The following is a 15,577-nucleotide window of genomic DNA, read 5'->3' on the forward strand; positions in this document are numbered from 1 at the left end:
ATTGCATTGCCATGTAATGTGATGCAATGCTATCTTTCTAGCTCTCCCTTTTTACTTCCTTTTGGATAAACAGACATATTAGGCAAGCATTTTGGAGCTTTCACCTAAATAACTACAGGTGGTGAGATAAGCTGCACAATATAATTGACCTTTCAGTATATTGTTGCACACACACCATCTATTTAGCAAATGCCCTTGTTATCAACAGCAGCCTTTTAAACTCACCTGAGCTAACAGGTATGTGCGCTGGTTACTCTGCTGCGCTTAAAATTTCTTTTTTGGTTTGCTACAATGCCTTTTCTGAAACGTTGTCTCCTTCTGCTGGAACACTGACTTCTTTCATTTAATGCCTGCAGACTATAAAAGAGAACCCAACCCAAAAAGTTTGGTTGATTAGTCTGTGGCATTCTGTTAAACTGTTGCTTATGGCGGTCTCTGTGAGCTTCTCAGCGACATTCAGCCAGCCAGGTATCCTGCCTGCAGTAGATGGAATGTGGCAATGGAACGCTGGCTGCGTGTGTCATAATAGGCTCTGAGCCTTTATATACCTGTGCACAGCAGCAGCCACCTTCAGTCTGCTGATGGACAGCCAGCAGCAGCAGCAGCAGGAGAGGTATGTAATCAGGAGCCCTCCTGCTAAGGGTAGACAGCTGCTCGTTCCACCCCACCCCCGCCTTAATTGGTTCTCCTCCCTTCCAACGGTGTTGAGGCGGGTGGGAACAGCAGGGGGTGAAGGTGCTGTGTTTAAAGAGGTGGAGTTATGCAGATCTAAAACGCGTGGATTGCAGCAGCAGCAAGCCGAAAAGTGCAGGCATGTAAGGGATCTAGAGGTTGACAACATGTCTTCTTAACGGGAGTCCAGGAGCTCATCTCCACAAATGGACTTTTCAGGATCCTTGGGTGGCTCCGTAGTTTGAAACCAATTCTGGTTATCGCTTCTCGGCCTTTTGGCTAAGATCAAGTGCAGTGATCTAGCGGCTGCTGCCTTGGTCTTGGCTGAGAGGTGCTCGGGGTACCCGGCTCCTTGGCCTGGGGGGATCGCTCTGTTTTTCAGCAGGGCTTCACCTCCCTGCTGCTATTAGGGAGTCGGATTAGTCCCCGGGCAACGGGAGGCGATCATCTACCTGGCACTTCGGTGTTGAAGGTTTCTATTGAGAAGAGGAGAACCTGTTTGTGAACTAGATGTCTGCAGCATCACATGAAGGAGAGGAAGATCATGTGCCTGAATTCGCTAAGGTGCAGAATTCTATTCGTTTGGTTGTTCAGGAGAACTTTCGAGATCAAAAGGATTTTAGGTATGTGATGAGTCAAGTTCTTGTGGATCTTTTTGGTTTGAAGACAGAAGAAGTGTTGGCGATAATGGACTACCCCAGGAGGGGTGTTTATGATATAGTTTTTGTTGACAAAGTTTTTTTTGAAGGATATCTAAGGAAAATGACTGCAAGCCAGGATAAAAGAATGGAGGGGATAAGTGTAATGCCACACTTCCCCGTTAGAGATAAATGGATCATTGTTAAAATGTACTCTCCATTGGTGGACGAAGAGGATGTTCTTACATTTTTGGAGTTTTTTTGTTTGTCAGTAACACCAAAAGGGAAGATTTATAATGAATTTGGTTTTTGGACTTCGAAGTGGAAATTTTTGGTCCGTTTCAAAGAAGATGAGCAGGGGACTGTGTTGCTTCCCCCAGCTAGGTTTAAGTTGGGTAATATAAATGGTGATATTTTTTTCAGTGGTATACCCACTTTTTGTCGAGTTTGTCGTCAATACGGGCATGGAAAGGAAAATTGTTCGGGTGGTGTATGTGGTTTTTGCAAAAAAGGTGATCATGAGTCAAAGGATTGTAAAGATCGGAGGAAGTGCAACTTGTGTCAGGAAGATACGCATGTTTTTAAGAATTGCCCAAAGAGGAAAAGAAATAAAGAGAAGGAGGTAGTGGTTAAAAAGGTTTTGGTAGAGAGAAAGGAGGAAAGTGTAGAAAAGGTGTTGGTGGTAAAGGGAAAAGAAAGCAAACCTGTAGGAGTGCAGAGGGAGATGGAGAAAACAAGAGTAGATTGGGGGGATAGGGTAGAGAGTGAAATGGGAGGTGTAAGTCAGGGAACTGGCCATGGTAAGGTTAAAAAGCAAGAAAAGAGAAAGGAACAGGAAGTGGAGGTGGCAATGGAAGAAAATATAGTTGTTTTTCAACAACCTATGTTTATAAAGAATGCAGAATATTTTAACCGGTTGTACCGTAAGTTGTATGATGAGAAACGTTTGGACTATCTTATAGAGAATGTTAGGAAAGAACTAATAAGAGATAAAAATGTTTTTTGTGTGAAATATAGAATACCAGATGGTGTATCGAAACAAGTTTTTTCAGCATCAAGGGTTGAAGATTTGTCCCTTAAGGTTCTGAGTTGGGTTGGGGTTCATGCTTTTGATAATGGTTACAAGTATTTTACTTGATGTTATTACTGTTGTTAATACAGTTATAATTTAATTTTTATTTTTTTGGTATCCATTCAGGTTCTGAAACATTTCTTTCTTTGTAAGTATTGTTGTATTTTTGTAATTTTTTTTTTTTTTTTTTTTCTGACATTAAAAGTACCAAAACCTGATGATGATTTAAGTTGGAGTCCACGTCTTGTCTCCCTTTGGGGAGAAGAGGACTGTGGAGTGGACTTTAATTTTAACCTGAATAGGTTTTAAAAAAAAAAAAAAAAAAAAAAAAAAAAAATCTGTTCTTATCAGTTTAATATCTGATACGTCCCCTATCTGGGGACCATATATTAAATGGATTTTTAGAACAGGGAGATGGAAAAAGAGCTTGCTCTGTCCACTCCACGCATTGACCTGGTATTGCAGTATCTCCAGGACCGGTGCACCCCTTCTTTAATGCAGTTTCTAAAATCAGAAAGAATTGAATTCAATGTTTTTTGTTCATTTTGCTTGTTTGTCGGATTTTGGGATGGACTCTTTGGCTTTGCTTTTCTTCTCCTCATTGGATTTTTCATGTTCAAAGTTGCAGAAGCCAGATTACAAGCTCATTTTGGTTCAACTTCAGCAACTGTGCATTGCATTGCCATGTAATGTGATGCAATGCTATCTTTCTAGCTCTCCCTTTTTACTTCCTTTTGGATAAACAGACATATTAGGCAAGCATTTTGGAGCTTTCACCTAAATAACTACAGGTGGTGAGATAAGCTGCACAATATAATTGACCTTTCAGTATATTGTTGCACACACACCATCTATTTAGCAAATGCCCTTGTTATCAACAGCAGCCTTTTAAACTCACCTGAGCTAACAGGTATGTGCGCTGGTTACTCTGCTGCGCTTAAAATTTCTTTTTTGGTTTGCTACAATGCCTTTTCTGAAACGTTGTCTCCTTCTGCTGGAACACTGACTTCTTTCATTTAATGCCTGCAGACTATAAAAGAGAACCCAACCCAAAAAGTTTGGTTGATTAGTCTGTGGCATTCTGTTAAACTGTTGCTTATGGCGGTCTCTGTGAGCTTCTCAGCGACATTCAGCCAGCCAGGTATCCTGCCTGCAGTAGATGGAATGTGGCAATGGAACGCTGGCTGCGCGTGTCATAATAGGCTCTGAGCCTTTATATACCTGTGCACAGCAGCAGCCACCTTCAGTCTGCTGCTGGACAGCCAGCAGCAGCAGCAGCGGGAGAGGTATGTAATCAGGAGCCCTCCTGCTAAGGGTAGACAGCTGCTCGTTCCACCCCACCCCCCGCCTTAATTGGTTCTCCTCCCTTCCAACGGTGTTGAGGCGGGTGGGAACAGCAGGGGGTGAAGGTGCTGTGTTTAAAGAGGTGGAGTTATGCAGATCTAAAACGCGTGGATTGCAGCAGCAGCAAGCCGAAAAGTGCAGGCATGTAAGGGATCTAGAGGTTGACAACATGTCTTCTTAACGGGAGTCCAGGAGCTCATCTCCACAAATGGACTTTTCAGGATCCTTGGGTGGCTCCGTAGTTTGAAACCAATTCTGGTTATCGCTTCTCGGCCTTTTGGCTAAGATCAAGTGTAGTATCTGTTCTTTTAAGAACACAAGAGCTACGATCTACACTTGACGAGAGCGATCGAACTCGGAAGGAGAAGAGCTTCGGAGCCCAGCTGACATCAGAGAACGAAGGCGGATATCGGTGGGAGGAAGAAGCTCTAAAGAATCCAGAAGAAGACGAAGACTCGGAGAAGAATCGGGCTGTCCTGTGGAATCTTCGAGGAAGAAAATCATCGAGACAAAGACCTTTCGGGGAATTTGTCCAGAACACGACGGGAGAAGAATCTGCATAGCTCCACCCATTCCGGGAAGAGTTCCAGATCCAGCTCCAAGAAGTAACTGCAGGAGGAAAGCCATGGCAAGCGCTGCGAGGAAGGCCGAAAAGAAGAGCCTGGAGCTGGGGACAGCCAGGAGGGCCCAGCCAGGAGCCGATTCTGACCCCAAGGACTCTGCCTCCACGACTGGCCAGCAGAAGGGACCCCAGAAGCCCCGCCACGAAGCTCCAGCCCTGGAGCCATGGATGCGGCAGACGGTGGCCCTGAAGCTGAAGGAAGTGGATGGGAGGGTGCCGGACATGTCCTCGGACGTGTTCTGCCAGAAGATGCTGCTGGATCGAGGCTTCTCCAGGTCGGACACCCTCAGCATCCAGACCTTCTTGACGGGGATCTTCTTCGTCACCTTCGCCACTGTGAACACCTGCAGGAGGTTCTGGGAAATGGTAAGCGCAAAAGGACCGGATAATTCTTTCTCTGCCTTTACAGGTAGCTGCCCTATCCAGAGGGATGAAAGGAGGATCACGGTCTCCATGCGCAACCCGCACACCCCAGGCCAAGACATCTGTACCTTCCTGAGACGCTTCTGTTTGGTTGTGAAGGAACCCTCTCACATCCTGAATGGACTCGGCTTCTGGACAGGTAAGTGGTCGGTGACCGTTAGACTTCACAGGGACCTGGCGTACTCAGACGGACTTCGGCACCTGCCCCCGACATTCTCCCTGGGCAACTCCTACGGCCTCATCTATTACCCGGACATTCCGCGGAACTGCAGGAGATGCGGCAAGAACGGCCACGAGATGAAGGACTGCAAGGAGGATGCCTGCAGGATTTGTCGAGTGACGGGACACAGCTCGAAGGACTGCCCGAAGAAGACGTCCTGCAACCTGTGTGGGCTGGCGGCTCATCTGTACAAGGATTGCCCCAGGCGTGAGAGATCCTGGGCATCGGTGGTTGCGACGACCCCAGCTACGGAGGACAAGGCCCCGACGACCAGGCCTGTGAAGGTCAAGGACGCGACGACCAAGGCCCCAGCGGCCAAGGCCGAGACGACCAAGGCCAAAGCGGTCAAGGAGTCGGTGGCCAAAGCCCCAGCGACGGTCCCAGCAGCTCCGAAGCAGAAGAAAAAGTCAAAGGAGGGTAAGAGTTCTGTCACCCCTCTCTCGATCCCTCCCCCTGCCACCCCCGTCCAATCCCCCCCCACCCCGGCCACCCCTGCTGAGGATTCCACTTCCTCTTCCTCCTTCCCCTACTCCTCAGCAGGTGTCCTTTCCCCTGCCCCGGCAGCCACTCTCCCTCCCCAGACCATGGTAGCGGTGGAATTAACCTTTCCTCCACCCGCCGCTATCTATTCCGAGGAGGATTTTCCCCTTCTTGTCTCCTTAGTTCCAACCCGGGGAAAGAGGAAGGTGGAGGACAGCCCTGCTACTGAATCCTCCAAAAAGAAGATTCTGGATTTCGTAGGCGAAAAGGAGGATACCCTCCCTGAGCCAGAAGAGATGGAGCACATGGTTGAGACCCTGGTGGCCGAGCCAGAAGAGGAGGAACTGGTGGTCGCCGAGATTGAGGCCGCGCTGCTTGACCAGATGGAGGAAGAGGGCCTGCTGGTGATCCCGTCACCAGCAGTCAACACCGACGAGGGACCACCCGACCGGAGTGGTAACTAAGGTGTATTGCCTGCGCTAACTTTTTCTTTTTTCCCTACATGATGGCTAATATTAACTTATTTTCCATTAATGTCAGGAGCATCAAGGACAAGTTCAGACGTCAGACTATTTATGCCTTCCTTACTTCCCAGTTGTGTGATGTTTATATGTTGCAGGAATGTTCCCTTCCCTCCTCTAGGTCCTTCAAACATCTGGCCAGGGAGTGGTCCCACGGTCCATCCTACTGGTCCGGTGGGGGTGACTGCAAGTCTGCGGGGGTCGCAATTCTGATCAGGGGGGGCGCATTCACGCTTGAGTCCGTCCAGGAGCTCATCTGCGGCAGGGCTCTTGTTGTAGATGGCAACTGGGCGGGAGAACCTGTCAGGTTCATCAACGTGTATGCGTCCCCACTGAAGAATGAGCGTTTGGAGCTTTTCCAGACCCTGCGGCTTCAGCTTGCCACCACCAGGACCTTAGTGATGGCCGGGGATTTCAACTGCCCCATCGAGGAGGACGGTCGTAGTTCTGGCACATCTGCCAAGTTGGACATCACGTCCAAGCTGCTCATCGAGATGGTAACCGAGGCCTCTCTTCAGGACGTGGTGGGCTCCATGGGGAGAGGCTCCACGAACTATTCGTGGAGCCGACCCGATGGCTCACTCCGCTCCAGGATTGACTTTGTGTTCACCTCTCGGGCAGTCAGGCAGAGTAGGCACTCGATGGTCTCCTGCTTCTTCTCCGACCACAGAGCCATTCACTTACAAGGTGTCCTCGGCGACGGTTTTCCGTCCGGCCCCGGCTCCTGGAAGCTGAATTGTGCTCTGCTGGCTCAGGATGAAGTCGTGGAGGAGCTGAGAGCAGCCTACGCAATGTGGCAGTCCTACAAGGGTAGCTTCCAAACAGTCTCTGATTGGTGGGAATATGTTAAACTTGAGTTTCGCTGTTTCTTTCAGGCCAAGGGTCGACAACAGGAGTGTGAGAAGAGGAGGGACTTCAGAGGGCTGCAGCGCGAGCTGCGGTCGCTGCAGGACCTTCTTCACTGCGGCTGGGACGTGAGGGAGGAGCTGGAGGAGACCAAGAAGAGCCTGAAAAGGCACTTTGAGGAGGAGTCCAAGCGAATCATCTTCCGTTCCAAAGTGGAGAATCTGGAGAAGGGTGAGAAATGTAACTCATTCTTTTTCAGGAAACTTCATGCCGGTCACACGCCCCTGAACGAGCTGCGAGACGAGAGCGGAAACATGCGACGTGGGAAGGAGGACGTGATGAGGGTCGTCAGCGACTTCTACAGCGAACTCTACTCCCACAAGACTACCGACCCCGACGCTGCTGATAAGTTCCTGTCAGGTATCACTAACCATCTTGATCCTGCAGGCACGGCAGCCTTGGACAAACCTCTGATGGTGGGCGAATTGCTCTCTGCCGCTAAATCCTTTAGGACCGGCAGGACCCCGGGCAGTGATGGTCTTCCAGCGGAGCTCTATGTAGCGCTGGGAGACCTCATCTGTCCGGACCTGTTGGACCTGTACGAGGAGATGGTGGTGGAGGGTAGAATGCCTCCATCTTTGAGGGAAGGAATGGTCACGATCCTGTACAAGCGGAAGGGAGAGAGGTGCGACCTGAGGAATTGGCGTCCCATCACTCTGCTCAACGTGGACTACAAGATCCTGGCCAAGACGATGGCGACACGACTTAAGACGGTCATCGGACGGATCATCCACCCGGACCAGACCTGCGGCATCCCTGGACGTCGCATCGCAGACAGCCTCGCTCTCGTGCGGGACACGGTCGAGTACATCAAGGTCCGCCGCGCACACGCGGCCCTGGTCTCCTTGGATCAGGAGAAGGCCTTCGACCGGGTTTCCCACGAGTTCATGGGCCGAGCTCTGCACCGGTTAGGTTTGGGTAACATGTTTTGTTCGTATGTCCGTCTGATGTATTTTGATATCCACAGCTCGGTGTTGGTGAACGGCTGGAAGACTGACCCCTTCCCTGTCCTCTCTGGGGTCAGACAAGGCTGCCCTCTATCACCTCTTCTTTTTGTTTGTGTTATAGAACTCTTCGCAGAGGCTATCCGGCAGAATGGAGAGATCAGAGGGATCACCGCACCGGGTCCGGGACGACACGAGGTCAAGTGCTCGCTCTACATGGACGACGTCACCGTCTTCTGCGCTGATCGTGGTTCAGTCGACGCCCTCGTCCAGACGTGTGAGAGGTTCGGCCGGGCTTCAGGGGCCAAAGTCAACTGCAGGAAGTCGGAAGCCATGCTCTTCGGGGATTGGCAGCCGGCCTCCTCCGCCCCCTTCCCCTTCAACATTCAACCGGATTTCCTCAAGGTGCTGGGAGTCTGGTTCGGGAAGGAAGGAGCGGCCCTCAAGTCCTGGCAAGAACGCTTGGCCAAGGTGAAGCAACGGATCAGACTCTGGAGCCTCAGACACCTCACTTGTGAGGGTAAGGCACTCGTCCTGCGTAATGAGGTCCTGCCCGTCTTGCAGTACACGGCGCAGGCCTGGCCCCCACACGTCACTGTGTGCAGGGCCATTACCAGGACAGTGTTTCACTTTGTCTGGGGATCCAAGATGGACAGAGTCAGGCGGGCCGTCATGTACAAGGAGCCTCGCAAGGGTGGGAAGGGCGTTCCAGATATCCCCACCCTCCTGCGATCCTCTTTTGTGTGTGATTGTGTCCGCCGGACTTTGCAAGTCAAGAATGGCTCCGCGGGCAGGTCCATGTCTCGCTTCTTCCTGCTTCCTCTTTGGAGGCGACTCGGCTGGGACAAGTGGGACAGCTCCTTCCCCTACAACTGGACGACGCCATGGTTCTACGGAGACGTCGTTCGATTTGTGGGGGAGCATCAACTGGAGGGACTCAAGCCCGACTTGTGGAAGCCCAAAACTATCCACAAGCTAATCAGAGCCAAGGATGACGTGGAGAACATCACAGGACTTCACCAGGACACGCTGGAGACTGTGTGGACAAATGTGTCGTCTGACAGGCTGACCAACGGGCACAAGGACTTGTCGTGGATGGCGATTCAGGGCGGACTGCCCGTCCGGTCATTCATGCATGCCCGGAACCTGTGCAAGACCCGGTACTGCCCAAGGTGCCCCTTCGTGGAGGAAACATCTTTGCACACTTTTTGGGACTGCGGATTTGCACAGCGCCTATTGACTGCACTTGAGGACGACCTGAGGAACTCTGTCCCCAGGGCGAGCCTATCGCACCATTCTGTGCTTTACGGACTCTTCCCTGGGGTTCATACCGTCGGAGCCATCCAGGAGGCTTGGCGCCTTATGAACTGCTTCAAGGATGCCGTTTGGGTCGCCAGGAACCGGCTCATCTTGAGGAGGGAGAGGATGTCCATCCAGGACTGCCGCAGGCTGATCCACAGCCTGCTCAGAGACTATTCCATCATGGACGGTCCGGAGGACGAGGACGAGGACTAAACCCCTCCTCCCCCTCTCCCCTTATGTGTCTTGTCTTTCAATAAAGCTTCGGGCCTGTGATTTTCCCCTCCCCATCCCCTTTTTCCCAATCCCCATCCCTTATCACGGTTCGTCGTACTGTATTGATTGACATGCTTTTTCTTTCAGATTGAGTGTTTTGTGTAGCATAGGGGTGTGATGTGTCTAGTTAGTGCGTCGTATCCTCATGCTATGTAAATATGATGTAGAATTCTATGTGTACTGGGCTGCGGCACTGTACACTGTCTGTTAACTTATTTTTTGTGCTAATAAAAGATATATTCAATCAAAAAATCTGTTCTTATCAGTTTAATATCTGATACGTCCCCTATCTGGGGACCATATATTAAATGGATTTTGAGAACAGGGAGATGGAAAAAGAGCTTGCTCTGTCCACTCCACGCATTGACCTGGTATTGCAGTATCTCCAGGACTGGTGCACCCCTTCTTTAATGCAGTTTCTAAAATCAGAAAGAATTGAATTCAATGTTTTTTGTTCATTTTGCTTGTTTGTCGGATTTTGGGATGGACTCTTTGGCTTTGCTTTTCTTCTCCTCATTGGATTTTTCATGTTCAAAGTTGCAGAAGCCAGATTACAAGCTCATTTTGGTTCAACTTCAGCAACTGTGCATTGCATTGCCATGTAATGTGATGCAATGCTATCTTTCTAGCTCTCCCTTTTTACTTCCTTTTGGATAAACAGACATATTAGGCAAGCATTTTGGAGCTTTCACCTAAATAACTACAGGTGGTGAGATAAGCTGCACAATATAATTGACCTTTCAGTATATTGTTGCACACACACCATCTATTTAGCAAATGCCCTTGTTATCAACAGCAGCCTTTTAAACTCACCTGAGCTAACAGGTATGTGCGCTGGTTACTCTGCTGCGCTTAAAATTTCTTTTTTGGTTTGCTACAATGCCTTTTCTGAAACGTTGTCTCCTTCTGCTGGAACACTGACTTCTTTCATTTAATGCCTGCAGACTATAAAAGAGAACCCAACCCAAAAAGTTTGGTTGATTAGTCTGTGGCATTCTGTTAAACTGTTGCTTATGGCGGTCTCTGTGAGCTTCTCAGCGACATTCAGCCAGCCAGGTATCCTGCCTGCAGTAGATGGAATGTGGCAATGGAACGCTGGCTGCGCGTGTCATAATAGGCTCTGAGCCTTTATATACCTGTGCACAGCAGCAGCCACCTTCAGTCTGCTGCTGGACAGCCAGCAGCAGCAGCAGCAGGAGAGGTATGTAATCAGGAGCCCTCCTGCTAAGGGTAGACAGCTGCTCGTTCCACCCCACCCCCCGCCTTAATTGGTTCTCCTCCCTTCCAACGGTGTTGAGGCGGGTGGGAACAGCAGGGGGTGAAGGTGCTGTGTTTAAAGAGGTGGAGTTATGCAGATCTAAAACGCGTGGATTGCAGCAGCAGCAAGCCGAAAAGTGCAGGCATGTAAGGGATCTAGAGGTTGACAACATGTCTTCTTAACGGGAGTCCAGGAGCTCATCTCCACAAATGGCCTTTTCAGGATCCTTGGGTGGCTCCGTAGTTTGAAACCAATTCTGGTTATCGCTTCTCGGCCTTTTGGCTAAGATCAAGTGTAGTATCTGTTCTTATCAGTTTAATATCTGATACGTCCCCTATCTGGGGACCATATATTAAATGGATTTTTAGAACAGGGAGATGGAAAAAGAGCTTGCTCTGTCCACTCCACGCATTGACCTGGTATTGCAGTATCTCCAGGACCGGTGCACCCCTTCTTTAATGCAGTTTCTAAAATCAGAAAGAATTGAATTCAATGTTTTTTGTTCATTTTGCTTGTTTGTCGGATTTTGGGATGGACTCTTTGGCTTTGCTTTTCTTCTCCTCATTGGATTTTTCATGTTCAAAGTTGCAGAAGCCAGATTACAAGCTCATTTTGGTTCAACTTCAGCAACTGTGCATTGCATTGCCATGTAATGTGATGCAATGCTATCTTTCTAGCTCTCCCTTTTTACTTCCTTTTGGATAAACAGACATATTAGGCAAGCATTTTGGAGCTTTCACCTAAATAACTACAGGTGGTGAGATAAGCTGCACAATATAATTGACCTTTCAGTATATTGTTGCACACACACCATCTATTTAGCAAATGCCCTTGTTATCAACAGCAGCCTTTTAAACTCACCTGAGCTAACAGGTATGTGCGCTGGTTACTCTGCTGCGCTTAAAATTTCTTTTTTGGTTTGCTACAATGCCTTTTCTGAAACGTTGTCTCCTTCTGCTGGAACACTGACTTCTTTCATTTAATGCCTGCAGACTATAAAAGAGAACCCAACCCAAAAAGTTTGGTTGATTAGTCTGTGGCATTCTGTTAAACTGTTGCTTATGGCGGTCTCTGTGAGCTTCTCAGCGACATTCAGCCAGCCAGGTATCCTGCCTGCAGTAGATGGAATGTGGCAATGGAACGCTGGCTGCGCGTGTCATAATAGGCTCTGAGCCTTTATATACCTGTGCACAGCAGCAGCCACCTTCAGTCTGCTGCTGGACAGCCAGCAGCAGCAGCAGCAGGAGAGGTATGTAATCAGGAGCCCTCCTGCTAAGGGTAGACAGCTGCTCGTTCCACCCCACCCCCCGCCTTAATTGGTTCTCCTCCCTTCCAACGGTGTTGAGGCGGGTGGGAACAGCAGGGGGTGAAGGTGCTGTGTTTAAAGAGGTGGAGTTATGCAGATCTAAAACGCGTGGATTGCAGCAGCAGCAAGCCGAAAAGTGCAGGCATGTAAGGGATCTAGAGGTTGACAACATGTCTTCTTAACTGGAGTCCAGGAGCTCATCTCCACAAATGGACTTTTCAGGATCCTTGGGTGGCTCCGTAGTTTGAAACCAATTCTGGTTATCGCTTCTCGGCCTTTTGGCTAAGATCAAGTGTAGTATCTGTTCTTATCAGTTTAATATCTGATACGTCCCCTATCTGGGGACCATATATTAAATGGATTTTGAGAACAGGGAGATGGAAAAAGAGCTTGCTCTGTCCACTCCACGCATTGACCTGGTATTGCAGTATCTCCAGGACTGGTGCACCCCTTCTTTAATGCAGTTTCTAAAATCAGAAAGAATTGAATTCAATGTTTTTTGTTCATTTTGCTTGTTTGTCGGATTTTGGGATGGACTCTTTGGCTTTGCTTTTCTTCTCCTCATTGGATTTTTCATGTTCAAAGTTGCAGAAGCCAGATTACAAGCTCATTTTGGTTCAACTTCAGCAACTGTGCATTGCATTGCCATGTAATGTGATGCAATGCTATCTTTCTAGCTCTCCCTTTTTACTTCCTTTTGGATAAACAGACATATTAGGCAAGCATTTTGGAGCTTTCACCTAAATAACTACAGGTGGTGAGATAAGCTGCACAATATAATTGACCTTTCAGTATATTGTTGCACACACACCATCTATTTAGCAAATGCCCTTGTTATCAACAGCAGCCTTTTAAACTCACCTGAGCTAACAGGTATGTGCGCTGGTTACTCTGCTGCGCTTAAAATTTCTTTTTTGGTTTGCTACAATGCCTTTTCTGAAACGTTGTCTCCTTCTGCTGGAACACTGACTTCTTTCATTTAATGCCTGCAGACTATAAAAGAGAACCCAACCCAAAAAGTTTGGTTGATTAGTCTGTGGCATTCTGTTAAACTGTTGCTTATGGCGGTCTCTGTGAGCTTCTCAGCGACATTCAGCCAGCCAGGTATCCTGCCTGCAGTAGATGGAATGTGGCAATGGAACGCTGGCTGCGCGTGTCATAATAGGCTCTGAGCCTTTATATACCTGTGCACAGCAGCAGCCACCTTCAGTCTGCTGCTGGACAGCCAGCAGCAGCAGCAGCAGGAGAGGTATGTAATCAGGAGCCCTCCTGCTAAGGGTAGACAGCTGCTCGTTCCACCCCACCCCCCGCCTTAATTGGTTCTCCTCCCTTCCAACGGTGTTGAGGCGGGTGGGAACAGCAGGGGGTGAAGGTGCTGTGTTTAAAGAGGTGGAGTTATGCAGATCTAAAACGCGTGGATTGCAGCAGCAGCAAGCCGAAAAGTGCAGGCATGTAAGGGATCTAGAGGTTGACAACATGTCTTCTTAACGGGAGTCCAGGAGCTCATCTCCACAAATGGACTTTTCAGGATCCTTGGGTGGCTCCGTAGTTTGAAACCAATTCTGGTTATCGCTTCTCGGCCTTTTGGCTAAGATCAAGTGTAGTATCTGTTCTTATCAGTTTAATATCCCCTCAGTTTAATATACCCTCAAGGAATTGAGGGTAAGCTGATTAAATTTGCTGATGACACAAAGCTAGGAGGGATAGCTAATACTAGAGAAGAGAGAGAGAGGATTCAAAAAGACCTAAATAAACTGGAGCAGTGGGCAGCAACCAACAGAATGGTTTTTAACAGGGAAAAATGCAAAGTACTACATCTGGGCAATAAAAATGAAAAAAGCATATACAGAATGGGAGGAATAGAGCTAAGCAACAGTACATGTGAAAAAGACTTAGGTATACTAATAGATCATAGACTGAACATGAGTCAACAGTGTGATGCAGCAGCAAAAAAGGCAAATACAATTCTGGGATGTATTAACAGAAGCATACAGTCTAGATCACGTGAAGTCATTATCGGTCTTTACTCCTCTTTGGTCAGACCTCATCTGGAATACTGTGTACAGTTTTGGGCACCACATTTTAAAAAAGACATAGACAAACTGGAGCAAGTTCAGAGAAGAGCGACCAGAATGGTGACTGGTCTGCAAACCATGTCCTATGAGGAACGGTTGCAGGATTTGGGAATGTTTAGCTTGCAAAAAAGAAGACTGAGAGGAGACTTAATAGCTGTCTACAAATATGTCAAGGGCTGTCACATTGTAGAAGGATCATCTTTATTCTCATTTGCACAAGGAAAGACTAGAAGCAATGGGATGAAACTAAATGGGAGGAGACACAGATTAGATATTAGAAAAAACTTTTTGACAGTTAGGGTGATTAATGAGTGGAACAGGCTGCCACGAGAGGTGGTGAGTTCCCCTTCAATGGACGTCTTCAAACAGAGGCTGGACAGACATCTGTCTGAGATGATCTAGTGAATCCTGCTTTGAGCAGGGGGTTGGACCAGATGACCCAGGAGGTCCCTTCCAACTCTACCATTCTATGATTCTATGATTCTATGATTCTACGTCCCCTATCTGGGGACCATATATTAAATGGATTTTTAGAACAGGGAGATGGAAAAAGAGCTTGCTCTGTCCACTCCACGCATTGACCTGGTATTGCAGTATCTCCAGGACCGGTGCACCCCTTCTTTAATGCAGTTTCTAAAATCAGAAAGAATTGAATTCAATGTTTTTTGTTCATTTTGCTTGTTTGTCGGATTTTGGGATGGACTCTTTGGCTTTGCTTTTCTTCTCCTCATTGGATTTTTCATGTTCAAAGTTGCAGAAGCCAGATTACAAGCTCATTTTGGTTCAACTTCAGCAACTGTGCATTGCATTGCCATGTAATGTGATGCAATGCTATCTTTCTAGCTCTCCCTTTTTACTTCCTTTTGGATAAACAGACATATTAGGCAAGCATTTTGGAGCTTTCACCTAAATAACTACAGGTGGTGAGATAAGCTGCACAATATAATTGACCTTTCAGTATATTGTTGCACACACACCATCTATTTAGCAAATGCCCTTGTTATCAACAGCAGCCTTTTAAACTCACCTGAGCTAACAGGTATGTGCGCTGGTTACTCTGCTGCGCTTAAAATTTCTTTTTTGGTTTGCTACAATGCCTTTTCTGAAACGTTGTCTCCTTCTGCTGGAACACTGACTTCTTTCATTTAATGCCTGCAGACTATAAAAGAGAACCCAACCCAAAAAGTTTGGTTGATTAGTCTGTGGCATTCTGTTAAACTGTTGCTTATGGCGGTCTCTGTGAGCTTCTCAGCGACATTCAGCCAGCCAGGTATCCTGCCTGCAGTAGATGGAATGTGGCAATGGAACGCTGGCTGCGCGTGTCATAATAGGCTCTGAGCCTTTATATACCTGTGCACAGCAGCAGCCACCTTCAGTCTGCTGCTGGACAGCCAGCAGCAGCAGCAGCAGGAGAGGTATGTAATCAGGAGCCCTCCTGCTAAGGGTAGACAGCTGCTCGTTCCACCCCACCCCCCGCCTTAATTGGTTCTCCTCCCTTCCAACGGTGTTGAGGCGGGTGGG

General features: G+C 48.1%; 4 non-coding genes and 3 pseudogenes across 4 annotated transcripts; all 7 read left to right on the top strand.

The window, feature by feature from the left end:
* The first annotated feature begins 2,680 nt into the window (after positions 1-2,680).
* Positions 2,681-2,872, top strand: LOC141183332 (U2 spliceosomal RNA). Its single transcript, XR_012258316.1, has one exon. It is a non-coding gene; the product is annotated as a U2 spliceosomal RNA (small nuclear RNA).
* Positions 2,873-3,987: 1,115 nt separating this feature from the next.
* On the top strand, positions 3,988-4,065 carry LOC141183492 (U2 spliceosomal RNA; annotated as a pseudogene).
* Positions 4,066-9,629: 5,564 nt separating this feature from the next.
* Positions 9,630-9,822, top strand: LOC141183331 (U2 spliceosomal RNA). Its single transcript, XR_012258315.1, has one exon. It is a non-coding gene; the product is annotated as a U2 spliceosomal RNA (small nuclear RNA).
* A 1,115-nt stretch (positions 9,823-10,937) lies between these two features.
* Positions 10,938-11,128, top strand: LOC141183864 (U2 spliceosomal RNA). Its single transcript, XR_012258676.1, has one exon. It is a non-coding gene; the product is annotated as a U2 spliceosomal RNA (small nuclear RNA).
* Positions 11,129-12,243: 1,115 nt separating this feature from the next.
* Positions 12,244-12,434, top strand: LOC141183223 (U2 spliceosomal RNA). Its single transcript, XR_012258221.1, has one exon. It is a non-coding gene; the product is annotated as a U2 spliceosomal RNA (small nuclear RNA).
* A 1,115-nt stretch (positions 12,435-13,549) lies between these two features.
* LOC141183475 (U2 spliceosomal RNA) lies at positions 13,550-13,674 on the top strand (annotated as a pseudogene).
* Positions 13,675-14,515: 841 nt separating this feature from the next.
* On the top strand, positions 14,516-14,675 carry LOC141183476 (U2 spliceosomal RNA; annotated as a pseudogene).
* Positions 14,676-15,577: the final 902 nt, after the last annotated feature.

Source organism: Phyllobates terribilis, unplaced genomic scaffold (genome assembly GCF_046119375.1).
Source record: "Phyllobates terribilis strain yellow unplaced genomic scaffold, ASM4611937v1 Scaffold_38__1_contigs__length_12584779, whole genome shotgun sequence".
Taxonomy (NCBI): domain Eukaryota; kingdom Metazoa; phylum Chordata; class Amphibia; order Anura; family Dendrobatidae; genus Phyllobates; species Phyllobates terribilis.